This window comes from Trifolium pratense, linkage group LG3 (assembly GCF_020283565.1).
Source record: "Trifolium pratense cultivar HEN17-A07 linkage group LG3, ARS_RC_1.1, whole genome shotgun sequence".
NCBI lineage: Eukaryota > Viridiplantae > Streptophyta > Magnoliopsida > Fabales > Fabaceae > Trifolium > Trifolium pratense.
In genome coordinates this window covers 35793042-35802798 of record NC_060061.1, presented here as the reverse complement: position 1 = coordinate 35802798, position 9757 = coordinate 35793042, and the positions used below count along the sequence as shown (strand labels likewise).

The 9757-nt window shown below is 43.1% G+C and overlaps 1 pseudogene; it reads left to right on the top strand.

Moving 5' to 3' along the window:
• Positions 1–213: 213 nt before the first annotated feature.
• On the top strand, positions 214–3918 carry LOC123917948 (annotated as a pseudogene).
• The last annotated feature ends 5839 nt before the right edge of the window (positions 3919–9757 follow it).

The following is a 9757-nucleotide window of genomic DNA, read 5'->3' as shown; positions in this document are numbered from 1 at the left end:
CCACCAGTTGAATCTGATTCGGGGGTCAATTTTCGCATAATGTGATTTTAACTTTAAAAAAAGTTAAATGCAATTCTTTTTCTGACAAAATTAAATGTACTTCTTAAAAAAATAAAAAAATTGAATGCACATCTATTTTAAAACTATTGTTTCTATATTGAGTTACATTACTTTTTACTTTTACGTTTCACCTATAAGATCATTTACATGTCTCATTTTCAGGAGTTTTACGTTTCACCTGTTACTCACTCACACTCCTCTAAAGTCTAAACCCCACTCTCCCTTACTCCGGCGGCGCGTGCCTTTCAACCGCCGCTTCTCCTCCGACTTTTCTACGCCAGATTTTCCTAGAATCACCGGTGATTTCTTCTACTCTTACTGATTTTCATTTCTATCGCTCTTTCTTTAAAGCTGATAAACGATTTTGCTTTGTTTTTGTTCTGTGTTTTCCAATAATCCGCATTGCTCCTTGGATGATGATTCTGTTGTTAAATTTGTTGTGATTTGTTCCTTTTGCATCTTCATACTCTTTCCTGCTCAGAAATTGAAAAGAAAATTGAAAATGAGAAATGAAATGAGGTTTTCTGTTTTTTTTTTGTTTTGTTCCGGTGATGATTTTTTGCATGTTTTGTGTTTTGATTGTATACGATGGAAACGATTACATGAAAGCTAACATGATGTTTTGCGTTTCGAGTTCGTAATGAAATGTGTTGATTATGATGATGCCCTTTTATTTGAGTGTATAATTTTTTTTCTATGGTGGTTATTTGAGTGGTAATCAAAGGCTGATTTTGCCCCTTTTTTGTTCTTGGTGATGAATTAAATTGAATGATAATTTTGCTAAGCTCCGTCGGTGTTACAATGTTTTATACTTACTTAACCCTAATTGGCTGACAAAAGTAATGATCCATAACAGGGAACATACAAATATGAGTTCGAGAAGAGTTGGTAATGCTTCGGCCAAGGGAAAGGGTGTATCCCAATCTAATCCCAAATTTGAGCAGCTGGCTCAAGGTGTTGCTAATGTTAACCTTGGCTCTGGACAAGATGAAGGACAGTGGGAGGTTTACTCGAAGAAAACCAAGAACAAAGGGGGAAGCAGTGCTCCGAAACAACGGGATGCTCCTCCAGCCCATAATTCTAATCCTAGAGCATGGGGGAATGCTGATATGGCTCGAAACAATGGGCGCAATCACGGTGGAGCTGGAAGAGGTGCTGGGAACCCCTGGCAGCCACAAAATGCTAACTATATGAGACCTGCTGGCAGAGGCAGTGGAAGGTCCCAGATAGCCACGGGTGGATATGATTATAACAATGTGACTTCTAATCCCATCATCCGTCCTCCTCTGGAAAATGGCTGGAACTGGTAATCAACGCAGCCAAATGTAAGGCATGACATTGTACCAGAGGTGTTTGAACAGAATGATGATGAGAATGACGATGAGGTGGATGATGACTGTGATGATCTGGAAGATACTGACGATGATCTAATGAGTGATGAATATGATTCGGATGTCAGTCAAAAGAGCCACGAGACACGAAAGAAGAACAAATGGTTTAAGAAATTCTTCCAGAATTTGGATAACCTAACTGTTGAACAGATCAATGAACCTGAGAGACAGTGGCACTGTCCAGCTTGTCAACGTGGTCCTGGTTCTATTGATTGGTACAAAGGACTGCAGCCCCTTATGAATCATGCTAAAACAAAGGGTTCAAAAAGGGTCAAGGTTCACAGGGAGCTTGCTGTACTTCTTGATGAGGAATTGCGTAGAAAGGGCACTACAGTAGTTCCAGCTGGGGAAACATTTGGTAAATGGATAGGTTTAAAAGAACAAGAGAAAGATCGTGATATTGTTTGGCCTCCAATGGTTATCATTCAGAATACGAAGCTTGAGCAAGATGAAAATGATAAGGTATAGCTATATTTCTTATTTGCATCAAATGCTGGATGATGAACAAACTAGTAATATCATAATTATTATTTTATCATCTTGTATTAATAGTGCAAAAACATTCATAACTGTCCTTGAACATTGCTAGATTTTGTGTTAACTTACGATTTTGTTCTTTCTCTTTAGTGGACAGGAATGGGTAACCCAGAGCTTCTTGATTATTTTAGCTCCTATGCAGCTCAGAAAGCGCGACACTCATATGGCCCTCAAGGTCATCGAGGGATGAGTGTTTTGATGTTTGAAGCCTCAGCTGGTGGTTATCTAGAGGCAGAACGCCTGCACAAGCATTTTACTGAGCAAGGAACGGATAAAGATGCTTGGTTTAGTAATCGCCGTATCTCATTTCTCCCTGGTGGTAAAAGGCAGTTGTATGGATACATGGCAACTAAAGAAGATTTGGAAATTTTCGACAGGCATAGCAAAGGTTCGTTCTCTTTGGTTATTTTTTTCTTTTTATACTGTCACTATGTATGCTACAAAGATTAAAGTAAAGTATATGTTTATGTGTTCTTATCTTTTTTCTTCTGAAACTGTAGTTAAAGATAGACTTAAGTATGAGATGAAATCATACCAAGAGATGGTGGTAAACCAAATCCGCCAAATGACTGAGGACAACCAGCAGCTTCTCTATTTCAAGAACAAGGTTGACAAAGAGAAAAAACATTCAAAAGCACTGGAAGAATCCTATGGTATAGTGGTTGATAAGCTGCGAAAGACCATGGAGGAAAATCGCATTGTAAGGCGGAGAACAAAAATGCAACATGAAGAGATCAAAGACGAGGTAATACGGACTTCAGAAACATTACTTGAAACATATTACTATTATTTATGGACCATCAAGTTGGGGTTAGAATTTGCTTCTGCTTGGCTGTTTTATTGGAAAGTTTTTGCTGTTATTTATACTTTTTCTCACCATTATCCCTGTTCTGATTGAAGATGTATCACCAAGAACAATTCTTTAAGGATCAGATCAGTAGCATCCACAATTTAAGGGATACAAAAGAAGAAGATTTTGAAAGGATGCAGCAGGAAGAACGCGAGAAGGTCAAGCTGTCAAGTAGTGCTCATTTAAATGAAGAGGATCGACGACTCAAGTATGGATTTTTCTTTCATTGAGACTATGTTTTCTATTCCATTGTTCTGATGATCTCCCTATCCACTCCTCAAGCTAATGTATTTCAATTAATTTTATCAAATTAATATCGTCAAAGGACAAATTTACGAGAACCTAATTTCACATGACACTAATTTGTTTTATCTTAAAGTGCTTAGCACATGTACAAAATTTTATCGTCTTGTGGATAGTAAGTATTTATATATTTCAATGACTTGCGATGAATTTGATCTCTTTGGATGTAGGATGGAGGAATATCTCAAATTTGTCGAAGTGCAAGATAATGAAATGGAGAACTATGTTGAAGAAAAGGAGAAGCTCTATCAAGCTCTTGTAGAGAGTATTGCTGCTATGAGGCTGAGGCACTGGGAGGAGGAGGTGGCGATGGAGAAGAAGTTTGATGAGGACTTAACTAAACTCATGGAGAAGTACTCCCCTGCTCACCAGTAGAAAAAGTCTAATGGTGTATTGAAGTGGGAGTTTTGCACAGCTGCATGCAAATATAAACATAGGGAAGAATTTGCCAGAAAAGTTGAATAATGATGAAACCGAAGTTGTCAAATTCGAGTTCTTATATAGAATTGACTCGTAAATTATTATATACATGACATGTTTTGCATCAATAATTTAAAACAAGATATATTTTGTTTTTCTTTGGTTAGGTTTTTGTAAACTAAGATATATGTTGTTATGGTGCTGTAGTTTTATTCTTAGAAATAGGCGCCGAGGTTTGAGGGCTCGACCTATTTTGTTTGTTATTCTTTGTATTCCTTAAGTGCCTACCCCTTTGTGAATATGTTCTCTGAACCTCGCAGATTTCATGATACACCGATAACTTTCTCTGTTTTCTCATCCTCACCGTTCGCTTTTGTGATAATCTCTGCCGTTCTCTCATCCTCACTTGAGAATGTGATTCCTTGTGTAGATTTGTGAACTCGTATACGAGTTTATTCGTGTTAAGTTAGTCAACTCGCAATTTCAGTGAGTTAACTTGGGTAGTTATTCAAGTTTAACAATTTTTTAGTTTACTACCGAGTTGACATGAATTTGCTATTTAAACTCGTAAAATTGTGGCTAAAACATGAACTTTTTAGAAGAAAAAAAATTTGGAACTAAATTGTTTTTAGCTTGAAGTAGTGTTCCTTGGCACTTGCTGTTTTAGAAATTTTAATTTTATCTAACCTTTTACAAATTGAGTTGCACACCCTTGTGTGTATGGTCATGGAGTGCAATTGGGTTATGATCTTAACTGTTGATCAGAACAGGTAGAAGGCCAGCTGGAAGTCCGTTGAGCAGGTGGTAGGCAGTAATCCGAGCAGATGATCCACGGAGGGGGGGGTTGTACCTGCAGGTGCTCCGATGCCAAAGTCAGACAAGGAATAGAGAGCAAAAGAGATACTAGAGAGAAGTTAGAGAGAGAGAGTAATTGTGATAATGAATAGTGTTCTACCTTGCTCTCCCATGAGGGAGAGTATTTATAGCCCCCAGCTCTGGGCCAAAGGTCCTCTTAGTGGGCTGGATTAGCCAAGGCCCATTAAGAGGGACTGCCAAGATATTACCCTTAGATAGTGGGTAGAGTAATAATTTTACCCTATCTTGGTGGAGAGGTTGTGTCATGCTGACATGGAGGTGGTTGGACAAGCTATGTGGATTTTGTGAGGGTCTAGGTGGACTAGCATTAGTCTAGTCCAGAACAGGAGCCCCCCAAGTCGTTGCTCCTAGGCATAGGAGTGATGACTTTAGATGTGTGCCCAAGTGCAAAAGGAAATTTCCTTGCAACCTCTCTTGAACAAATGTGGACGAGGAACTTGCTCGTCAAGGCCTTGCTCGCAGCAAGTATCTGCAATGTTTTGCTCGGAGTGGTTTCTCGAGGGTATTTAGTATTCTGCTCGTATCTACTGCGAGGAGATAACTGGGATTTGTTGCTCGTATTTATGACGAGGAGATAAAGGAATTGTTGCTCGTTGCTATGACGAAGAAGTTAGCAACGAGGAGGTTTTCTGCGAAGCGCAGCTTTTTGCTTGAAGACTTGCTCGAGTGAAATTCGAGCATCCTCTTTCATTGGGGACGTGAAAGGGTGCATTTACTGCTTTGATTTTTACGAGGGAGTGTAAGGACCATTGGATCAAAGCGTCTCTTCACTTTCCTGGCTTGATCTATATAATAGAGGAGAGTGAACTTCATTTTTACTTTTCACTCTCTCTCTTCACTTGTGGATTTCTCTGAAGTTTAAACATCCTAGTCAAATCGCTCTTCAGATTTCCCTCATATTCAAGGTAATTCTTCCAAATTTTCTTGCTTAGATCTATCTTTTGTCATTTCTGCCCAGTTTTGGGCGTTTTTTACATGAAGAATGTATGAATTTATGAACATTAGGATGAACATGCCGGGCACCATATGGATTTAGTGCCGGGGAGCTTTCCTCCCTTTTGAAACTTTAGACTAGACGACTAGTGACGGGGAGCCTATCTCCCCGTTTCAAACTTTGGATAGTTTATTAAGAGCCGGGGAGCCTATCTCCCCGTTTGACACTTTGGATAGTTTGTTTAGGTGACGGGGAGCCTATCTCCCCGTTTTTTAACTTAGAAAATTTTGCATGAAATTTGCTGTTTAAACTTCATGCCAGGGAGCTTATCTCCCCGTTTTTAACTTAGAAATTTTTACATGAAATTTGTTGTCAAAATTTCATGCCGAGGAGCTTACCTCCCCGTCTTTATCTTAGAGAAAATTTCACGAAATTTGCTGTTTAAATTTCATGCCGGGGAGCTTATCTCCCCGTCTTTATTTGCCTTATCCTCCTCGGAAACGATTTTGATTGCCATTTGAAAAGGGCTTTGGTCGGGGACAGCGTCCTCGTCCTATCCTGCGCCCTTTCACTTGAATTGCGGTGAAAGGGTGGATTTGATCATCGAATTCACTTTGTTTTTGCTGCATTTCAGGTTGTAAAATGTCAGAGTCCGAGGAGGTTGTGGAAAGCCAGGGTGCGGAGAAGTATACATTGGTCGACTGCATAACCGATCCTGCGCTGGATTGGGTTGCTCCAGAACCCCGGGGAATAGCCTCGGCGCTTAGTTTCCAGGATCCAAGATTATATATGACCGTCGAGCAGCAGGGAGCAGACGGGCTTCAAAATTGGTCGACCCGTATACCCGGGGAGGGTGAACGGGTGTGCTCGTCTTTTGACGGGCATGATTTCGCTATGTACGAATTTGTATTTAAGGAGATGGGGCTCAGGTTGCCGTTCAGCCCCTTTGCGGCCAGCGTGCTTAAAGCCTTGCAGGTGGCTCCGTCGCAGCTGCATCCAAACTCGTGGTCTTTTATTATGGGGTTCGAGCACCTCTGTACGTATAAAGGCGTTCTTCCCACTCTTCCCCTTTTCTTTAGAATCTTCAAAATTCAACGTAAGCCGACGAGGGAGGTTGGGCGAGCACCTCGTCAGAATTGGGTTTCATTAAAGCATCACGAGGATGTTAAATTATTCAAAATGTTTGTGGATTCCGTTAAGGATTTCAAGGAGAGGTACTTTGTTGTCCGTCCAGAGTCTCCATCTGCCCGGGAGAGTTTACTGGAGCTGGAGGAAGATAGGGACGAGCAAGGTGTTGCTCGCAAGGATGCCAGCGGGCAAGTTATATTTCGGTCAGTCCCTAAGTTCCCGTTAAGCTGGTCGTATACCCATTTCCTGAAGGAGCCCAAGGAATATACAACCGGGGACGCAGACTTGTCTCCCGAGGACATGGCTGCCTTCGAAAGTCTGAAGACCTTTGTGGCCGGTTTTACTCCCGGGGTCTGGACGACTCGTAAGGGAGTTACCATAAGAGATGAACGCGGGGAGCCTAAGGCCTCTCCTCGTTTTATTAACACTAGGACCCTCCTTAAGTGCAAAAATGCCGGGGAGGTTAAACTGTGCTTGGGTATTGCTTTCTTTCCTTTTAACTTAGAAAAATTTTCTGTTATTTTGGTATGTATTCCTCGTCTTTTACTAATGTGCTCGTTATTTATTTTCAGACGAAATGGAATCTATTGCCGAGCGCATGCTGAAGGCCAAGCAGGATGAGAAGGCGAGCAGGTCTGGCCGAGGGAAGAAGAAGGTTGTTGCCAGAGCTTCCCAGGAAGTGAGACCAGGGACCCCCTCCGTGCAGGTTATTGGGACCTCGGCGGGCACCCCCTCCTCAGCTCCCCGGCCTCCTCCAGCAAAGAGGATAAGAGAAGAAGATTCCCCGGTTGATGAGGCGGGCATGGGTGCATGTAGCAAATTTCCAGTTCCTCGGTGCTTTACCGTGGACAAATTTTTTGAGAAGTATCCTCCGGAGGTCTTTGAATCTGAAAGGGCTGCTATTCTCAACCAAGAGCCTGAGGTCCGTAAGCAGCAGCATGCTCGTGACATGGCTGCCCTGATGCGGATGGTTTCGAGCAGCCTTGTCCTTGGTGACGAGCGAGAATCCTTAGTCGGGCAGCTGAACATTGCCCAGGCCAGGCACGAGCGGGCGAAAGGTCGGATCAACCAGCTCAAAATTGCTGTGGATGACCTCAAGGAGAAGCAACAACACTGGGGTGACCAGCTGGATGAGCATCGTAAAAGGGGAGAGGAGTTGGAAGCTGCTCGGGTTGAGATTGCAAGGCTCACTGCTGCTATGGCGCCGGGCGAGAACGAGCACAAGGCTGCCGAGGGGTTGACCAGCCGAGCAGACTTGGTCAGGGTGATAGCTCAGCTGTCTCATGACCTTGTAGAGGGCACTGAGTATGCCTTTGAGAATGCCGTGCAGCAAATTAAATGTCTAAATCCTGACGTGGAGCTGGTGACCCGGGGGATGCATGTAAACGGGCAGGTCCAGGATGGCCAGATTGTTATCCCGGCTGGTCTGGCCGACTCTGATGAAGAAGAGGATGATGTTGACGTGGCATTCGAGGAGGGTCAAGAAGACGAGCAAGGTGACGGGCACGAGCAGGAGGGTAGGTGCGAGGAGTAGATGTCCCCGGCCTTTCTATTGTAATTTTATTTTGTCTTTTCGAATTTTGGGGCCTTTGAGCCATGGTTTGTAATATTGAAACAAGTGGGCTTTTGTCCCCGTATGATTTTTATGACAATTCCGGGCAGGTGCCCGTTTTATTTATCTATGCTTGTTTATAACTGCTCGTCTATATCTGCTCGCATGTATGTTTACATTTTCTGCTCGCGTGTATGTTTCCTCCTTTTTTAACTTAGAAAATTTTACCAAATTTTCGTTGTTCAAAATTTCAACCGGGGAGCCTCCCCGTCTTTTTAACTTAGAAAATTTTGGAGAAATTTCGTTGTTTGAAATTCCAACCGGGGAGCCTCCCCGTCTAATAACTTAGAACATTTTTTGACGGAATTTCATTGTTTAAAATTCCAACCGGGGAGGTCTGGTCCCTACCTTTAACTTAGCCAAATTTTATGCTAATTTCTTGCTCAAAATCTGAGCCGGGGAGCTTGTCCCCATTTTTAACTTAACGAAATTTGTTGTTTAAACTTCGTGCCGGGGAGCTTATTTCCCCGTTATTGAGGTGCTCGTCTGGGCATGCTGGTATGCTCATTCGAGCAAGTTGGTGTGCTAAGTTTTGCCTGTTTTGTATACTTATCATATTTTTGCATGTATGAATGCTGCGCTCGTTGTTATTTTGCCGGGGGGTTTCCCCTGCTTGATACTGAGCATGTTTTATTGAGGGTAGTCTCCTCTGTTTTGACTTAAACAGTTTGGGGAACTGTATAAGCACTTAGAGTTGTTTCTAAGTTACGCGAATACAAGCACGCTAGTGTACCCTTCTTCGCAACCTGAACCTCCCATCGCGAGCTGGGTGCTAGGTCGTGGCACGGGGACGATGGGCTCGTTTCGAGAGTTATCCTCGTCTAGCAGGAGTTCCATTTCCCTTATGGTGAATTAGTTCCCCTGCTATGGTTTTTAGATGAGCACGTGTGCCATGGTGCCCTCCGTTGTTTAAGGTGCTCGATTCGTTGTGTTCTGAAGTGCAAGCAGCCTTTTAGTGTGGCAACAACTTAGCTGTAATATTGTTTCAATTTCTGGGCATTCCAAGGTCGAGGAAGTTTCTTCCCTCGAAGGTCCTCGAGATAGTATGCACCATTTTCTGTTTTGTCAATGACGCGGTATGGTCCTTCCCAATTGGGTGCAAGTTTGCCATCCTGGGAGTCTGCATTGCGTCTTAGGACGAGGCTGCCCACCTCGAACTCTCTTTTGATGACTTTGGTGTCATGACGGGCAGCTATTTTCTGCTTCAGGGTGGCCTCCTTTAAAGAAGCTCCTGTTCGAATTTCTTCGACGAGGTCAAGCTCCTCTCGAAGTGCTTCGTCATTTTGCTCCTCGTCAAGAGGCTGCTCAGTCCGACGAGATGGTTCCCCAATCTCTACGGGGATAACTGCCTCCGTTCCATATACCATTCGGAAGGGGGTCTCTCCAGTTGTGGAGTGTGGGGTTGTTCGATAGGCCCAGAGTACATTGTCAAGCTCTTCGACCCATTTCTTTTTGTTCTGGTCAAGTCTTCTTTGTAACCCTCTCAGGATTACTCTGTTGGCTGCTTCAGCCTGCCCGTTGGTTTGGGGGTGCTCGACGGATGTGAAGTGCTGCTTGGTGCCCAGGGCAACAAGGAATGCTTGAAAATCCTTGTCTGTAAACTGTGTTCCGTTGTCTGTGACTACCACCTGTGGTATTCCGAATCT